We start from the raw sequence: 19,377 nt of genomic DNA on the forward strand, positions 1-19,377 counted from the left end.
CTCCAACTTCCTCTAATGAAAAAAAAATTATAATTTACAATGCCAATAGCTCTAACTTTCACAAATACAAGACATTTTGCATTGCAAATGTTTTTTCTCACATGTTTTGTACAATTAAAGACAAGATTGAAATAGACTATTTCCACTGGTGTGCGTGTCTTTGAATCTTGTTTTAAAAGCTTTCTTTGCTGATGCACTTGCCTTTTATCTGTTTTTATGTTTGCAATTTCTTCTCTTTTATCATGTAAAGGTTTTAATTAACTGCATCACGATGATTAAATACATTGATGTCTTGGAATGGTAAACATTCGTCACATCACTTACTGATGTCTCTCCAAGATACTTTTGTTTTGTAGACATAGCCAGCTTGGAGGAAGAGGCCAGCTGCCATACAAGGTTGTATTGTAATTGCGTTTACACAGCGCGTCATAACTCTGACAAGGTTCCAAAGTGCCTTAGAAGACAGGTAGCTCGCTACACCGTCGTGGGGTGCTTGGTTGGAACAGTGATCTACAGAGCCATGACCAGAGTTTTGATAACTCAGATTGTTGGGCCTAGGCATTTCATGGTGTGACAATGAGTCAGCTATAGAGCACCTGCACTTTACATTCATTTCATAGTGTGACTGAATGAGCCGGTCTCTATAGACATTACCTTGGAGTGACAGAGGAGGAACCCATGAATGGAAGCAGTAATTGCCGCTGCTCCATATCAAGCCATTGGAGTGACAGGTCAGAGACCTGCAGAGCGTCCATGTAAACATCTCAAGAGACCAACCAGGAACAGTGAGAAGCAACCCAAAGGCATGCACAGGAGAGGTGCAGCCAAAGGAAATGCTCTTTAGGGACTACACAGAAGTGAAGGAAACAGCAATTCACTGGAATCCAGTGCTCATAGGCGGCCAGAAAAAATAAACAGTGTGCAAGCAGCAGCGAGGTAGATTGGCTATTGAGCATTCACTGGATACAGATAGCCAGGATTAAAGAAATACAGGGTCCATACAGGGGCAGCCAGTTGCATGCGCTTGATACAAGCAGCCACTGTGAACGATCTAAAATGTCTGTGATGGAGTGATGAAGAGTAGCTTACTTAAAGGCACACACATGAGAAAAGTAGCTACAATGAATGCTCAATAATGTCTACTAGTGGCGTAACAAAACCTGCGCCTCTCCACCCCCTCCCACCCCCCCATTCCCCTGCAAAGTGCATGGAGGGGCCCTCCATGCTCCAGACCCAGTCAGGACCTCTCAGGCCCGCCCATTCACAGTGCAGGAGGGGGCCCTCTAGAGTTCGAGACTCCCCGCATTGTGGGGTCTGTGGGAGCTATTGTTACGTCACTGATGTCTCCTCGAGGGGCGTAGAGTGCCAACCCACTGGCACACTCTAGCTACCGAAAAACTATGTGCCAAGGTTACAATTGAGAGTCCTGGCATACAAAGAATCTACACAAAGTCAGACAAACAATTGTGGTAAGCTATCAGTCAAGAAGGCCATTACTTAACACCCACTGCTGTATCATTGTTGAGTAATTATTGCCAGCAGATTTCAGAATTGTCTTTCGGGTCTATCCTGGAGAAACAGTAGGGCAGTCCATTTGGCGAGCACTTACTAGAGCTAGACAGGATAAAGGCCCTATAGGGTCCATGTAGCAACGACAGAGACGTAGCCCGCTCATGCACTGGTTACAAGCATCCAGATGTGACAAAGAAGCACCCCACAGCCATACAGTGGTTACAGATATCCTGGGTAAGTGTTCTATGGAGGTAAACAATGAACGATCCAATACCAACAACATAGTCGGTTGCTGGTGCTTGCAGGCCTAAGTATTGGTAATAGGGCCATGGATGCAATATCATTAGTATGAGTCTGGGACTATAACTCCTAATCTACATACTAATAAAATATTGTGATCATTACTTTTCAGAAGGGACCTACAGATTTACCTCTTCTGAACATAGCTCCCAAGCTAATGGTCTGAATTCTTTACCTGCTACTCGTGCAGCAATTGATTTAATGTAATTCTTGCTATTGTTAGACATGCATTGTTGCCACATGCCCAAGCCAACATTATGGAAATGCCACAAATAAATAAATAAATAAATACATAATCAGAAGTATTTTACCCTGCCCCCAACCAAACTGGCAATAAAGCGACTAGTGGAATAATGCTTTTCATGTTATGCTGCAGGTACAGACTGTTGGTCTGCGATCATTTCAGTCAGGAGGAACTCTATCGAGCTGCAGGCTTTTTTTTACCTTTTGAACGTAATTTCTGCCTCAGTTAAGGATATTGGATAAGTGCTTTTGTGGTCAAGCTGATTGGTTTTATGAAAAAGCCAGCCTTTGCTCCATCCTCAACTTGCCTTTCTCATTAAAAAGTAAAGTGGTTATTACCCATAGAGCTCATATCAGGCTACAGTTTTACACCCTCTTATCAGAATGTTACAACAATGGACTTGTACTGCCTTACTTAAGATGACTTGAATCACACAGTGAGTGCGTTCCAGCAGCAGGGCTACCTTTAGTGCATAGCTATTATTAATGATGCAATATGTGATTGACAGGGGATGCTAACCTGGGATCCATGGTGATAATCTCAAACAGGTCGGTGGAGACAGTGTGGAAGAAAAAAAGAGAGGAAGAGCATAAGAGCGGACAACCGGAAGTGGAAGGCAAGCAAGGAGTGCAAGAAACCGGAACTGAAAAGTACACCTAGTCTTCATAGGGAAACAAGTGGGGAAAGCACAGGGAGAAGCACTACGGAGACTCTGCCTGGAAGGAGAATACCGAAATGAAGGAAGTATGAGAGCAGGGGTTGACATGAGAGACTGAGGCAGACCGAGGGCCAGTTTCACCTGATACAACTGGTGAATTCAGAGGAGACAGGAGAATGACGTAAACCAATCCACTATCTGAGGGCGGACCAAGCAAGGCAGGGGACGGGAGGGAAAGCTAGAGAGGTGGTGTAACTGAAAAACAGGAAAATCTTGCTGGTGACAATATTTTTAAGTTCAGCTCAAGAGGGAAAACAATTTGAACCAACATAGAGGCACAAATAAGAGATGAGAACTTAATAAAAGGAGATACAGGAACAACGAAGAAGAGAGAGAGAACATTTAGAATGCACTTTGCAGGGAATGGTTTATGAGGCTAAGGGAAGAGTAGAAAAAGGGAACGGAGTGAAGAAAGTGTTGAAAAATGGGTGAAAGAACAAATGTCCATGGTTCATTAATACTTTCCTTGTATTTTCATCTGTGTGTTCTCCCAAGGGGCAAGCTCGCTGAACCACAGTTACTGGGGACATTTAACTGAAGAATATAGGGAAAGAAGAGTGAGATAATTCGGAGAACTGAGAACTTCCTTATAATGAGAGATTGATTTCATATTTGATATATCCTTTTGTATTGTTACCTGATAAATAGGAGATATGTCCATAATTAAACCTAACTATTCCTTAAAAACCTAATGGTGTCTTCTGTCCGCTCAGAATGACCATATTTGGGTATTTTCAATAGGCATGTACCTAAAAGCAGGGGTGGCAAATGTTTATTCGATCTAGGTACACAACAAAGAGTTGAGGTCTAGCCTGTCCTCATTAGTAAATGAGCTTTACATAACCACCAATCGATGGAGCATTTGTAAAGTCAGATGTACTTTACCAGTGAAACAAAGTGTCCAGCTGCCTGTGGGCAATGGAGGGCGGTAATGGGAAGACCTATGTTTCTCCCAACATCTCTTCTCGGAGCATTTTATCAGCCTGTAAATAGAATGTGAGATTTAGGGAGAGGTAGGATAATTTCTGTAGTTTCATTCTGCTCGCTATGTTTTGAAACTACGGGGAATTGCCAGGTTTTACCGTTGTTTTAAGAGCTTGCAAATTCTACGGTGAAGGCTATTGATTCAATTTTTAATGGCAAATATGTTTTCACTTCTTTTGATCTCTTTGAGGTCAAACTCCCTGGTTAGTTTACAAGTTTGTTATGTACCTGATTTCCTACAGGGATGATGATTGCTTCCAGTGTTAGGCGTCCGGCCAATGTGTATGAAAGGTACAACACTACTACTTCGTTGACAAAATAGTGGGAACTGACCTACTGCTCTGGGTCGTCTTGATGTGGTGTATCATAAACCCTGGCCTAGATTCATTATAGTTCAAGTAACGGAGGGCTGCGTGTAAAACTGCACAGCTGTATTGTGCAAAAGTGATAAAACTGTGCGCGCCAAAACCACAAAAGTGGCGATGGTCACACAAAAAATGCAGGTTTAGGGCAACGCTAAGCATTATGATGTGGCCAGACACGGCCGGCAGTGGGAGTACCTGCAGGGCGGTGACGTGTGGAGGGGGAAGGGCAGGGTGGGGGGTAGTAAAGTATGGATTACGGAGTTGTACAGGTAAGTAAACATTTAAATAAATAAAACGAATTTTGTTGCGCACACTGCATCACATTTGGGGATGCAATGCACTCAAAGAAATTTGTTTTAATTATTTAAATGTTAACTTACCTGGTAAGCTCCGTAATCCATACATTACTAACCCCCTCCCTGCCCCTCCCCCTCCCCACATCGAATGTCTGACATAATATCGACAGACAGAATATCGAAATGCAAAAATATCGGAGCAAAAATATCGACAGCAAAAATATCGGAATCCTATCTTCATTAAGGTAAGTACAAAAATATCGAAAAAATAATATCGTAGTACAAAAATATCGGAATCAAAAATATCGTTTTTTTAAATGTATTAATAATAATGTAAAAATAATTTTAAAATACATATAATTTTACAACTATTAAATAAAAATATTAAAACAAAATTAAAACTAATACATATACATTTAAAATAAATAAAACACTTAATAATTTAAAGTAATTTTAATTTTTTTCATGTAATTTATTTGATTTAATGTAATATTTTTTTGTTTTAACCCTGTACGCCTGTACCCCAAAAACCCAAAACTGACCCTGAACCCTAAAAATATCCCTGTACCCCAAAAACCCAAAACTGACCCTGAAACCTAAAAATACCCCTTTACCCATGAACTGAAAACTGACCCAGAACCCTCAAAATACCCCTTTACCCAAAAACTGAAAACTGACCCAGAACCCTAAAAATACCCCTTTACCCAAAAACTGAAAACTGACCCTGAACCCTAAAAATACCCCTTTACCCAAAAACTGAAAACTGACCCTGAACCCTAAAAATACCCCTTTACCCATGAACTGAAAACTGACCCTGAACCCTAAAAATACCCCTTTACCCAAAAACTGAAAACTGACCCAGAACCCTAAAAATACCCCTTTACCCAAAAACTGAAAACTGACCCTGAACCCTAAAAATACTCCTTTACCCAAAATCAATTAATATTATTTAATTACCAATTAATTATTAATTAACAATAACAATAAAGTAAATATATTAGCACATTTGCTGTAATTAATTTAATTTAATAATTAATATTATTTTTCCCAATTAATTAATTAAGAATAACAATAAATTATATATAAAAAAATACTATAATTAATGTAATTAAATAATTTATATTAATTAATTACCAACTAATTAATAATTATAAATATGTAAAAAATTATATTAATTAATTAACTAAATAATAGAAATTAATTACCAATTAATTATTAATTAAAATATGTACAAACATATATCAATTAATTAATTATTATTAAATTACTTCCCACCCTATTCCCCTATAAACCCATAACCCGCTACAGAACATATTTATCAATTAATCAATTAATTAAAAATAATTAAAAATTATTTCTCAATTAATTAATTAATAATTCCTACTAATTAATAATTAATTTAACATAATTAAATTACTTCCCACCCTATTCCCCTATAAACCCACAACCCGCTACAGTAGTAAAAGACAATATTTAATTAAATTACATTAAAAATAAATAATAAAACATAATAAATACAATATAATATACACTAAATTTATTTAAAAATTGATATTAGTAACATCAAAGTTATTAATTTCGATATTATTGACATCGATATTTACAACTTCGATATTACTGATATCATACCAATATCGATATTAAGACTGTCGATATTACTTACCTTCGATATTTTGTCCCATCGATATTTAAACTTCGATATTTTTGTATATCGATATTTAAAAATCGGTATTTTGTCTGTGTACCCCCCACATCACCGCCCTGCATGTACTCCCACTGCCGGCCGCGGATGGATGTGGCGCAAGAGGGAGTCAGCTGTGCCTAGCTTGGAGCCTCATTCTAAGTACAATATTTAGTAAAATGTGCAGTTTCAAGGAATTAAGACTTGATAGGTGTAGGAATATCACACGCTAGTCCACTCATCCCTTGTTTGCATCTGTTTTCATTTGGTGGTATTATTTCACACAAAGCCAGCTCACACTATTTTAGGATGTCTAGCTTTGTGTCAAACCTTTTGGTATTTGCATTGTGGTTATGTTATGTTATGTTATGTTAAGGGGCTCTTCTATAGCGCACGACTCACCCGGGGGCACCTCGGCGCTTACTTAGCAGATAAAAGGAGGCAAAAAGAAAGTGGGAAGCAGGTAGAGCAGAGAGGTTAAAACAAAAAGGCCTTTAGGCCTAAAGACCAAATAGGAGGTGCATTTACGTAAGGACTCTGGTAGCAAGTTCCAGTACTTAGGGGGAACAAAAAGACTCTGCCTCCAGTGCGAGTGAGAAGGATACGAAGGGTCTTTAATAGGGCTAATAAGTTGGACCTAAGATTACGGCCCAAGACCAGTCAAAAAGCTTCTTTTGTAAGTAACAGGGACCCTTTCCGTTCAAAGCAATAAATGTGAGGCAACAAAAGTTGAAGAAGGACCTTTTTTTCACTGGAAGCCAGTCAAGCTCTCTGAGCAGAGGAAGTGAGGGAGACCAGGGGGGACAATATAATACCATCCTTGATGCAGTGTTTTGAATCATTTGTAGCTTAGCTAACAGTGTCTCGCCCACTTCTGCCAATAACGCATTCCCATAGTCGAGGCTACTCATAACCATCGCCTGGACCACCGTTCTGTGATGTTCCAGCGGCAAGTAAGGTAGTATCTTACGCAGGAGACGAAGGCTATAATAGCAGGAGCCAATAGTGGTTGTATTGTGGTCCTTCATCGTAAGAGTTTGATCTAATTGCAGTGCAATGCTTTTTACTGAGGGGGTTGGTATGGGAGCCACTCCCAACTGAGGAGGCTGTGGTAAAGGAAGTACAGGAGTCCACTGTAGAAGATAGGTTCCTTTATTGTAAGTTCCTTCTAGGATAATAGATACAGATGTAGATAAGTAGAACAGGAGAAGAACCCCACCAGGAGCTAGCTCTCATCAGCTCAGCCTGAGTAGATCAACTGACACTAAGAGCCAGAGAGTCACCCCAGGCATTCCATGATGTCACCAACATTCCAATAAGCAGAGAACCACAGAGAAGTAGTTTACTACACATCCTCTCTCCTTAGTGAATGAGGAAAGAAAGAAGAAAACACAGACAAAGATACCTCAAGTGTGACAATTGCATAAAAGTACAAAAGTGAAGTACGCAAATAAATAAAGTACAACAAGTACTGCATGAGGTATGATTAGCATGAACAGAAATACTATAATCATAAGTATGAGCAGAAGTAGAACAACATGCTAAATTCTAGATAGAAAGAAACTACTAAATGCTACTATATGCCACATCCCCTTCCCTTAGAGTAAAAACATGGCATGGATGAATAAAGAGCAGAGTAGCAAAGCAAAAATGGTCACGCTGCCAACTGGGTACACTAGAGAAAACACCCCCTGAAAAAAAAAAAAAAAACAAAGGCAAGCGTAGACACAGACCCTTTACAAGCTCCCCTAACGAAACAATCTGACAGAAATGTAAATAAAATGTAAATTGATACTTGTATAGCGCACTACTCACCCGCAAGGGTCTCAAGGCGCTTGTACGAATACCGCTGTGGAACCCATCCTGGCTTTCCTTGTGAGGCGTCCACTCCTGGGCAACCCCAAGGTGGAGGCCAGGCATCCTTAGCATTGTGGGGGCCATTGTGGAGATTAAGTAAGCTATTGCCCAGAGTTTCAGAGTGGGACTCCATGATTGGAATAGGCACCGAGGCGAGAATTATCAGGTCCGTGGAATTTTGAGCCCAAGACCCGCCGAGACAGGGAATTGAACCCTGGTCCCAGGCAAGACTTCTGCATCAGGGTCTGCCGCTCTAACCATTGAACCACACTTCTCCACATTCCATCAGGGATGTAGCATGTTAAAGGTTAGTAGCATAATGGAGGAGACTTTGGGTGACTCCCGAGCTAGCCAATTACGCCCTGGCTTTGTTAGAAGTCAGGGAGTTGGATGTAAACAAGAAAATTGAGTGGTTTAGTAGTGTTAAAATTATTCTCTGTGAGCTGGGGTTGAGCAGGCTGTGGACCTCCCCTGCCAGAAGTACGTTCCCCAGTAAAACAGAGTTAAAGGCAGCTTATTGGCACATGATAAATCTCAGGCGGTTCACACAGAGAAAAAATAAAAACTCCTCACCCAAAGTCCCACCAACATGAAACCCTTGGCCACGAATCTCAGGCAGGTAGACTTTGACAGAAGCAGAGTGTCAAAAAGAAACGATGTTAAACAATCTCCACCAAAAATAGGGAAGACAGGGTACTAATACTTAAAAACACAACCTCCCCAAAGAAGGGTACACCACAGGAAAGACAACCTGGAAATAGGGCATTGACTACCCACAAATCAACAACCTCCCCTGAAAAGGGTACACCACAGGTAGCGAACCTGGGACATGGGGCATGGGCTACACGCACACACCACTAGCACAAAAAAAAAAACTAAAAGAAATGGGCTTTGACTACCCACAGACACAACCTCCCCTATGTAGGGTACACCGCAGGACAATACCTGGGAACAAAATGGGGCATGGACTACCCACACAGACCACTTCCCCTATGTAGGGTACACCACAGGACAATACCTGGGAACCAAAATGGGGCATGGACTACCCACACAGACCACTAGCACAAGGAAACAAATAGAAATGGCATTGACTACCCACTCAAACACACAACCTCCCCTAAGTAGGGTACACCGCAGGACTATATACCTGGGAACAAATGGGGCATGGACTACCACCAAGCATATGACGCAGACTCAAAGAACCCAAAAAAAAAACATTGGGGCATTGACTACCCACACACAGACCACCTAGGGTACAATTGAGGAAACCAACCCCACAAAAAAAACAGATGAAAACATCCAACCAGGACATGACCCACACACCACACAGAATCTAAATTAGAGCAAGAGAAGTCTGCAACACACTCCCTCCAAAAAAAACTACACTGAATGATGAGCAATGGAGGATTGACTACCGACACACAGACCACCTAGGGTACACTTGAGACAAGTATTGGATAATGACCTTACAGAGTAAGAACAAGAGCAACACAAGTTTGCCACACATCACACCACACCACCACAAAATAAGACTAAATTATCAGTCATAAATAAATAAATAACACTTGCTCCGGTGAGCGATCTCTCACCCGAGTTCCAAGAAACAAATAAATAAATAAATAACACATTGCTCCGGTGAGCGACCTCTCACCCGGGGTCCTTGTACTCTGCTCCCCGGAGATGCCACTGAAGTCCCCACAATCGCCGTAGCTGAAGTCCCACAATCGCCGTAGAATATCGCCATGTAAAAAAAACAAACCAGTCCACGAAGAAAGTCCCTTCAACTGCGTAGCTGCGCACCTTCAAACTGTTCATGGTGGTGGGCTGGTACAACTCGTTTGCCGAAAATGAAAGGCTCAGCAGCATGGAAAAATGCCTCAAGCTGACGGAATTCACAGGACAAGGCGCGCTTAGAACGGAAGCCTGGAACAGCGCACTGCAGGCTGTTACGCCTCTGCCGGAAGGTTCACGGCAAAGACGTGCTGTGGAGAGTGACGAGTGATCAGTAGGCAGACGTCACAGACTGTGACTGGAGCGAGGCAGGCAGCGCGCGATGTGTGCGCGGTGGGAGAACCGAGAAAAATTCAAACTGTAGCGGTTAAACTTCCCTGGCACAGTAAGTGCGAAAAGAAATGAAATGTCTTTCTTTTAAAGTGTATAAAATGTTTGAATCTTCTGTCCGTGTCCCACTAGTTGCCAAACATGCGAAGAGACAATATCCTCCAATGCTGCGCACACCTTCAAGAAACTGCCAATCAGTTCTGCAAGCTAAAACACAAGCGCTCGTTTAAATGCGCAGAGGCAACACAAATGTCCCCAAAAGCAAAGGCAGACCGGAGGCGCTGTACACAACCCTGTCCAGCTTGTTGAAAAAAAAAAACACGCCTCAGTACTTGTAGTCATAGAGCAATGCTGAACACATAAATGCATTAGCTCACGAAAATCGCCGCTTTACCAGACACTCCTGAGTCTGTTCAGGCGCTGCAGACTCGTAGACAGCAGAAGGACAAGAACGGGCTCACTGACAAACACACCGGCAATGTCACTGTTGTTTTTTTCCCAGAACAAAACGCTGGCAAACCCTTTTCTGCAGATCAGACTTGCAGACAGTGAGTTCAGACAAGTTGCAGAAACAGGAGAACAAATCCCACGCAGATTGCCAGGAGACATCAAATAAAATAAACACATGCCCAGAGTGCAGGCTGTCTAGATGAAACACGACACTGGTGGGGTCAGCTGGGCATTACCTTACAGTAAAAATACAAATTTTTCCACGATTCTTGATGTCTTGGGTTCTTTCTTTTCCTTTGTAGTTGCTTAATCCATTGTAAATAACTGCACGCGTAGATAAATCCAGTTCAAAACGTCGCCAAACTGTGGTAAAGGAAGTACAGGAGTCCACTGTAGAAGATAGGTTCCTTTATTGTAAGTTCCTTCTAGGATAATAGATACAGATGTAGATAAGTAGAACAGGAGAAGAACCCCACCAGGAGCTAGCTCTCATCAGCTCAGCCTGAGTAGATCAACTGACACTAAGAGCCAGAGAGTCACCCCAGGCATTCCATGATGTCACCAACATTCCAATAAGCAGAGAACCACGGAGAAGTAGTTTACTACAGAGGCCACCAGTCAGCCGTCTAGGTGTTGGATGCTTTACCCAGGAGCGTGAGCTTGTTTTTTTTCGGGATTTAGTTGAAGGCAACATTCAGTCATCCACTTTGAGATGGCAAGCATTCCCGCTGAAAAGCGTGATTTCTCAACTGCGGGATTCAAACCAATTGGGAACATCAGCTGAGTATCGTCAGCGTATGATATTATTTCGAACCCATATGGGTAAACACTCTTGGCCAGAGGCGCCATGGTCATGTTAAAAAGTGTGGGGCTGAGACACGAGCCCTGAGGCACACCCTTATCTAGCTAGAATTTGTGGGACAGGTGGGGACCTAACATTATGGTTTGCCATCTGTCTGATAGAAAATCAGTGAGCCATTTTAAGGCTAGATCCCGAATACCACACTCATATAATCTCTCCACAAGCAGTCGATGGGCGATGGTGTCGAATGCTGCGGAGAGATCCAAGAGGATCAATATCATTGATCCTCCTGCATCCAGAGTCTGTCTTATGGAATCGGTGACAGCCAAAATGGCTGTCTCCCTGCTAAAGCCCGGACGGAAGCCAGATTGTGAGGGGTCAAGGATCTTTTTGGATTCTAAATAAGAACTTAGTTGATTGTTTATTGAGGTTTTCAGTATTTTACCAAGCAGAGGCAGCAAAGATATGGGTCTATAATTACTGAGGACTTGGGGGTCAGCCGTAGGTTTCTGAAGAATCGGCCCAACATAGGCTTCTTTCCAGGCAGCAGGGATTGAGCCAGATAGAACTGAACAGGTAAAAAAAAATTGTATTTCCGGTGCACACACAGGGGAAAGAAGGGTCATGATTCTTGGTGAGTATGTATCACCTGGTGAGCCAGATTTAGAGGCAGACAATAATCTGTCAATCTCCTCCAGCGTTATTGTCTCAAACTGGTTCAGAAGACAGGCAGAGGACATTGCAGAATCTTCAAAATCAGTGATAAGTCCTACATTTTTTGTGACTGTTATAGGAAAATTCGCATATATCAGGGAGATTTTTTCATGGAAAAAATTTGCTATTGAGTCACAAAGTTCCTGGGACTCAACTGGTGACACAAAATCTTTGACAATAAGGTTGCCCATTGTGTGCCTTTTGCCTGCAATATGTGAGGGGTGGCGCTCCACTGTGCAAAACAATTTGGCATAGCATTCACGTCAATTTTCAGAGCAAAATAGATTTTGCTCATGAATATTGCTCGACTCATTTGCTTGTGCTGCAAAGCACTGGCATGTGACATGTAAGTTCCTGCACAAACATATAGTCAATTTAAGGCGCATTCCCTATTAGAACATATCAGGATTATGATCCTTGATATTCAGTTGGTGAATGGATTTTCCTCTTCGGTATAACAAAATCTGCTTTGTGAACCATAGGGAAATTTGAAACTAGCTAGCTCATGTAGTTAAGTCTAGTTGACTTCCACTAGGGGCGAGAGTAATAAAGAGCAGGCATATGCTGATCTGGGAAATCACAGACCAGAAAAAATACCATTTATGCAGTCTTCTGCTTAGCAGCTTCTGGGTTTCTTCATCTAAGGACGGTCACAGTACCATGGCTATGTGCATGGGTCCATGTCAGAGGCATAGACATCAGTGACCCACCACTTACAGTGGCACTGGGTGTCAGGGATATGAGGTGCCCAATGCACCCAAAATATGGCTGTTTTTTACAGTGCATCCTGTGCTGAGGAGGCTTTTACTTTGCACCAGGACCCATGGCATAACTGCTAGTCTTTTTGTCCCTTTTCCGTAGGCCTCTCAACCATGTCAGAGCACTGCGAAGCCCAGGGAAGAAGTGGGCGCCTTTCCTGTGTGCCTAGCAAAGCTGGATCATGGCCGGATGACCCTAGGCCTCACAGTGCGGGGCCATAGATCTGAGGCCGGCAGGTAGTTGATCAGGAGAGGCGGCTCCTCTCTCCTGGGCATCAGGGTGCTACACCACGGTCTTTAACTCAGCTGATAATTATCGGATGCTTTAACCCCTTGCATGCTGATGACGGTGCCCAGCCGTCATGCACTACGGTGCTCGTGTGCTGATGACGACTGGAGGCCGTCATAAACCCGCCCACTCACGATTCTGCTGCACAGGCGCAGAATCGCGGCCGTATGGAAGGGGTTAAATACCTAACAACTCATAATTCCAATCTGTGTGTAAAGAGGGGTTTACGCACAGGTCCACCCAATTCATAATCAGCCTCTAAATGTATTTGAAAGGAGCCTGTTTAATAGAGGGCAAAATAAACGTAACTAATATACACCATAAAAAGAAAATATAAGAAACAGCCTTTCCTCCCAATATTTGGGACAAAGGACGTCTTTGTGGTCATAATGTGTTGCCTATTTTTTTCAAACTCCTTGGTAACATGTTTACGAAAACTTTTTTCAAAACTTCAGATTTTAATCTGAAAAGGCAACTATTAGATGTGACTTGAAATGGAAACCATTAAGCTGTTTGTGCTGGCACCACTGGAAACTTTATTATTCCGTACTGAATTACTCTGAGCAGAGAGGTTGCGGTCACTTCAAATGCAATAAAGAACGCACACATTTAGAAAAGTCTCTCGGAGGTTTGGATTTCAAAGTGTAGTGATATCTTTTTATGAGCACTTGAACTGAAATAATTAAACATGGAGTATTGCATAAAGATCCTGTTGGAACTTGAAATATGACAGAACTTTAGGCTGAACAGGCCCTATCACACCTTTAAACAATTAGGCTTTATTAAAAGTCGTGTATATTTAGGATATAAATGCCCCCAGGCTGACTTTAAGCCCTTCCTAGTGACATCATTTGCTATTTATTAGTTTTTCTGCAAATATCTAATTTCTACACATAAATGAAAACTCTTAAAACTATTTTTCCACACCTGAAAAAGTACAGTATAAGACTGACATAGGCATGGTTTTTGATTGTTGAAAGGTTAAGGCACGGCTAACGAGCCGGTCATGAGGTTGTTGGCTCACGTTTAGCCTGCTATAAAAGAGCATGAAGTTATTTTCATGAACTACATAAAGAGCGCTACTTTCGGTTCGTCCAATCGATAATGGATTTTGTTATCATCTAAGGTCGTTATGGAGCACTGTACAGCAATAGATTAAATATATAAACATATGCATATGCAAAAATATGAATGCCTTGTACATATAATATGCATTTCAGGAAAACACTCACTACGGGGCATATTTACAAGGGAACGGAGGAGCGTCGTGTTGTTAAGCCCAAAATGCTAACGCAACACTCCGCCATTCCGAAAATGCAGGGTTAAGATGTATTTAAAAAGATACAGCACATCCCTGTGTGTTTCCTAGCGCTGGCGCTAAATTAAGCTGCCTAGCGCCAACACAGGCACCCTTGAACCATAGTGCAAGGGTGCCGTGTTGAGCGAATGATTGTTTATGTGCAGGACGGTGGTCTTCCTGCACATAAACAATCACAAATGGCGATTTGAAACTTCTATGACTGCTGAATTGTGCAGCACACATAGAAGTTTAAATTCGTCATTTTTCAGATTATTGATTATGTGCAGGAAGGTGTCCCTTCCTGCACATAAACAATCATTCGTGGCGTTTTGCTGTTTCTATGTGTGCTGCATACAACAAAAACTAGGAGAAATAAAGCACTTCTCCTCGTTTCGCCATGTTAAGACCAGGTTTTCCCTGGTCTTAGTTTTGGCGCTGCCTCCCCCATGTAAATAGGGGGCAGCGTCAAAATCAATGGGTGTTGCGGCAGAAGGACCACCGCAACACCCATTGCCCATCCCTTTCAGGCTAAGTGTAGCATGAAAGGGGCCTTATTTATAAGGCGGCATTGAGCCACGTTAAGTAGCTTAACGCCACCTTGTCAATAAGGTGAAGCCCCTATCGCCACAGGAAAGTCATTAAAAGTGACATTCCTATGGCAATAGGGGCTTGTAAATATGCCCCTAAATGTGTAAAAATGTTGACAAACAAGAGACATACATATTAGTCTTTCACTTGTGGAGAGGGATAGTGACATGTTTTCCTTTCATTGAATTTAAGGAATTCTAATTAAAAAAAAACTTTGATCTACCAAAATATGTACCTTAACACTACTATACAAGGGCACCCATTTACTACACTTTGACATGTGTGCTTTTGTGACAAAATAGGATGTTGTGTACTGCAAAGCATTGTATATGAATGCGTCGTTCAAATTTTGCGCACAAAAATATTTTTGTATATAATGGTGATGCAGCGCTGATCCTACATTGCATCGTGGAGCACAAACACTTGATAATATAAGCAACAGAACAGGAACAGAGCAAACACCCATAGGTTTCCATGCAAAGCCAGATCAGCTGAAGTTATGTAAAGTAGCTCCACTTGGTTTTGCTTGGAATGGTAATGCCAAATGAAAACAAATAGAAGCAATGAGCAAAAGATAAATCTCATATTTACACGTGTAATATACCTAATTTCTGCCATTTACCCATGGGCAAATGGCTGTATGTAGAGATCTGTAGTGGTGGAAGTGCCTTGACTACAAAATTCACAAAAGACACTGCTCACTCACCGTTCTTGTGGTGCAATGTTAAATTGTGTTTATCTTGCATAAACTAGCCATTATCAGTGTTACATCAACCATAATCACACACAATGTGCAGTAAATATGATGCTGTGGAATGTTTTGCTGTTTGTAAAATGAAGCGCTGCAATTTTACATTGAATGACTCTAGGTAAATCCAGGCCATCGTGGGCCGGATTACAAGTTGGTTGGTGTTTTCAGACCAGTGCGTAAACACTTGTTTACAAACAAGTCAGAATTAGGACTTGGGAGGTATTTAACTCATTTGATAATTATCTGATGTGTTAAATAGCTCAATCTTTGGTAAAGTTCATCCATAAAAGGTGCTTGGTCTGCAAATTTCCACCCAAGATTTAAAGAGATGCTCTACTCCACACATCTAGCGCCTCAAACACTCCTTACACCTCTTCCAGACCTGGATGTCCAGCACCTAACAGAAGTTTAACCCCGCCAAAACACAATTCACAATGTTCATCAAGTGCAGGAAGCAACAATTAGTCCAAACCTGGCACAGAAACATGAACCCTGATGAATTCTAATTTTAGTTTCTACTCAATGTAAAGTACCTCGGATTCACCCTGGACATCAACCTCACCTTTAAGGAAGCCATCTCCATGAAAACCAAGACATCCGCTTACCAGCTCTTTCTATTAAAAGAAAGAAGCAATTCCTCCAAGAAAGTGACTTCAGAACTGTTGTTAAAGCCCTTGTACTCTCGCAGCCGATGATGACAATGCCCAGTTCAATGGACTCCCAGACTCCACACTAGCTCCCCTTAAGGGAACATTACATGAAAAAAATTCCTCACCAAGTAAAAAATATGACCACATCAACTCCTCTCTGATGAAACTTCACTGGCCACCCTTGCCAGCCTGCAGCCTCTTCCCAACCAGTTGCATCATCTACAAGCCATTACTAGTGACACCCCTGATGAGCTGGTTAGCAAGGTCTCCATTATGTGTGGCTATCTGCACAGCCATAGTGAGGCCACCATCAGACTGGAGAAGAAGAATTGCAAAAAAAGAATAAAATCAAGGCAGCATGCCATCTCCATTTATGCCTCGTGTCCTTCAGGTCTGCCCCCCAATCCTGTCCAATTTAGTAAATTCTCAAGACACAACTCTTTAAAGAGCACTACTACATGATGCAGTAACATTCCACTTTTTCTCTTCGAAACCGGCTACTCCTCCAAACACATAAACTGGGTCTTTGCCTTTGGCCATGAACAGCCTTCTGCTGCCTTTAGCTATGTCCACACTACATAAATACCACAACCTATATGCATACATTTAAACATTGTGCGCACATTAGGTGTCAATGGAGGGACTGTAGGGTCAATAGCATGTGTTCATATTGTCATGTACTCCATATTAGAAGCATTGCTGCATGTTGCATTCTTTGAGTGCTGCAAGTCTATCTTTTTGGAAACCACTTTGTTTTGTAGTTTTGCATTCCCATGATCCTATCTGGAGAAGTTTAGATAGTTCAATACTACAGTGGTACTTTTCCTTTTTCTCTTCTAAACCAGGTGTGGTTGGAAGTGTTTTCCTTTTTCGGTGTTCTCAATGTGGTAATTGAGTTGTTCTTGGGGCACAGATTGAATATTTCCCATTTGAGCAAATGGTGAGAGTAATTTTATAGCATGTAAGAATTGTGTGCAATTATTCTATGGATTATTTCAAGGGCATGGCTCTCAAAATCCTGCTTGTGAGCCTTTAATGTCTGATATTGTTGTGCATCGCATCGTTGATGGGTAGTAAGAACACTGCAGTAGGTTAAGTATTGTGCTTTTTTTAACATAAGTTTTGGCTGTTGCCCCAATGCTGTTCAGTAAACAAGTATTATGCCAGAATTATTGGTGTCACACCCAGTAGGTTTTTGACACAAAGCTCTATCTACTCACAACAGTAGACAAGTTTTTGGCACACAAAAGAAATCACCTGTTTGAGGTTGGTGTTAACTTGAGGAAATGCTTTCATTTCTTCAAAGATTTCTGACTGGGCATGTGTGCTGTACTAACAGCACACATCGAAAGAGGAAAACCTTTTAAAGTCTGTCTAGGCATAGTATTTCATACGGTAAGGATACCCTTTCAGTAGTACACCTATGTTAGACATGACACAGACACCTTTGCACAATGGTGCAAACATTTGTGTGTAGGAATAGGCAGCCTGGCTGTGTGCCTTCGATAGGGAGAGAGCAGGGCACTGCCATATCATCGTGGATACAGCTCTTTTCTGCTCTTTCCCCGTCATGCACCACAAAGCAGCAACTTTGCTTGCTGCACTGCCTTATATGACATCTTTGTAAATCAGCTCCTTCATCTGACAGCATCCAACATAACCTAATGCTTAAACCGTGCATTTTTCTGGAATAAACCTTCTCTGTAGTATGGAAGAAAAAAATGGAGGTCCTGACTCATTGATTCACCAGATTTTGGAATCCCATGTAATCTCATATAATAGTAGTTCTTAACCTGTCCTCCCTGAACTCATGGATGTCCGCAATGCCTACTTGGATGTCCACAACAATTTAGAAAATGATATTATAATACTAGATTAATAAAATGTATGCACATAAAAAAGCAAACAATAAATTTGATTTTTTTTTAAAACAGTGTAAATGTGAAGGTATTTGAAATTAGAGGGTAGGAGTTAGGTTGAAATCCTTAGCATGATTGGCGTGAGCAGCATAAATACAGTAAGCAGCATAAATACAGTAAACAGTAGTATGGACAGTTGTTAACCTCAACTGAAGAACTTGTATGCACCAACAAAAAGAGGGGGGTGGTGTATTATGAGAAAAAATGACAAAGTGAGTCTAGAAAGTATCATACCAGCTTTCTTTTAGAAATAAAAATACATTTTGGAAAGCTCCACCTTTCCCATTAAAATTTCAGATTTTACATTTGTTATGTTTATGAGTTAAAGAAAATATTTACTAATTTGTGTATTTATTTGATTTGTATTTACTTGTGTAGTTGGGTGTAATGTTTGAGGTACAAATCATTTAAATTGCAACATAGGCAGGGGTCAATCTTCTTAAGAAGTCTGGAGATACTATTTAAGCACACAAACCACATCATATCATTTAAACTAGTCTCCCCAACAACCTTATCACCAGGATACAAAGGCTACAGACAAGTTATGAGACTGTGGTTAAACCTCTGTAAACATGACCACATAAACCTGCATTGAAAACTCTCATCTAGCTCCCAGCTGAAGCCATGATTAAAGAAACTACCCTTTAAGCCATCTACAGATCTAAGGTGTGTGCAGAAACAGGCACGTCATTATACACTGTCCAGAAAGCTGTTTTCAAAATCTGCTCATCTGATCAGTTGACAGACCTATGATAGGATGAAACATGGAGGCAGATCCTTTGGAGTCCAAGGACTAAGAATGCAAACGTTCCTTAACTCCAAGCTTAGATTCAAACCCACTAACATCCAGCTTTTGAAAACTTTGCATCAATGTTTGTACCCTCTGGCCTATAGGGAAGGAATGGTGTTTACATGGATTATGGTGCCTCTATTGAGGAATTTGCCATACAGTCCAGGATTTTCTCGTGACTCTCTACTTCTTCCTTTGTAGTTGTAGATTCTGAGTTTGGGAGTTCTCCTCACGATTATATTGCGATAAAATAACAATAATGGCAGGTTAGTCACTGGACCAGCCGGGCTGATGAGGGGTGTTACCCTGGAAACAGTGCTCAACCTGAAAAACCCTGGAAACAGTCCC

Source organism: Lissotriton vulgaris, chromosome 4_1 (assembly GCF_964263255.1).
Source record: "Lissotriton vulgaris chromosome 4_1, aLisVul1.2, whole genome shotgun sequence".
Lineage (NCBI taxonomy): Eukaryota > Metazoa > Chordata > Amphibia > Caudata > Salamandridae > Lissotriton > Lissotriton vulgaris.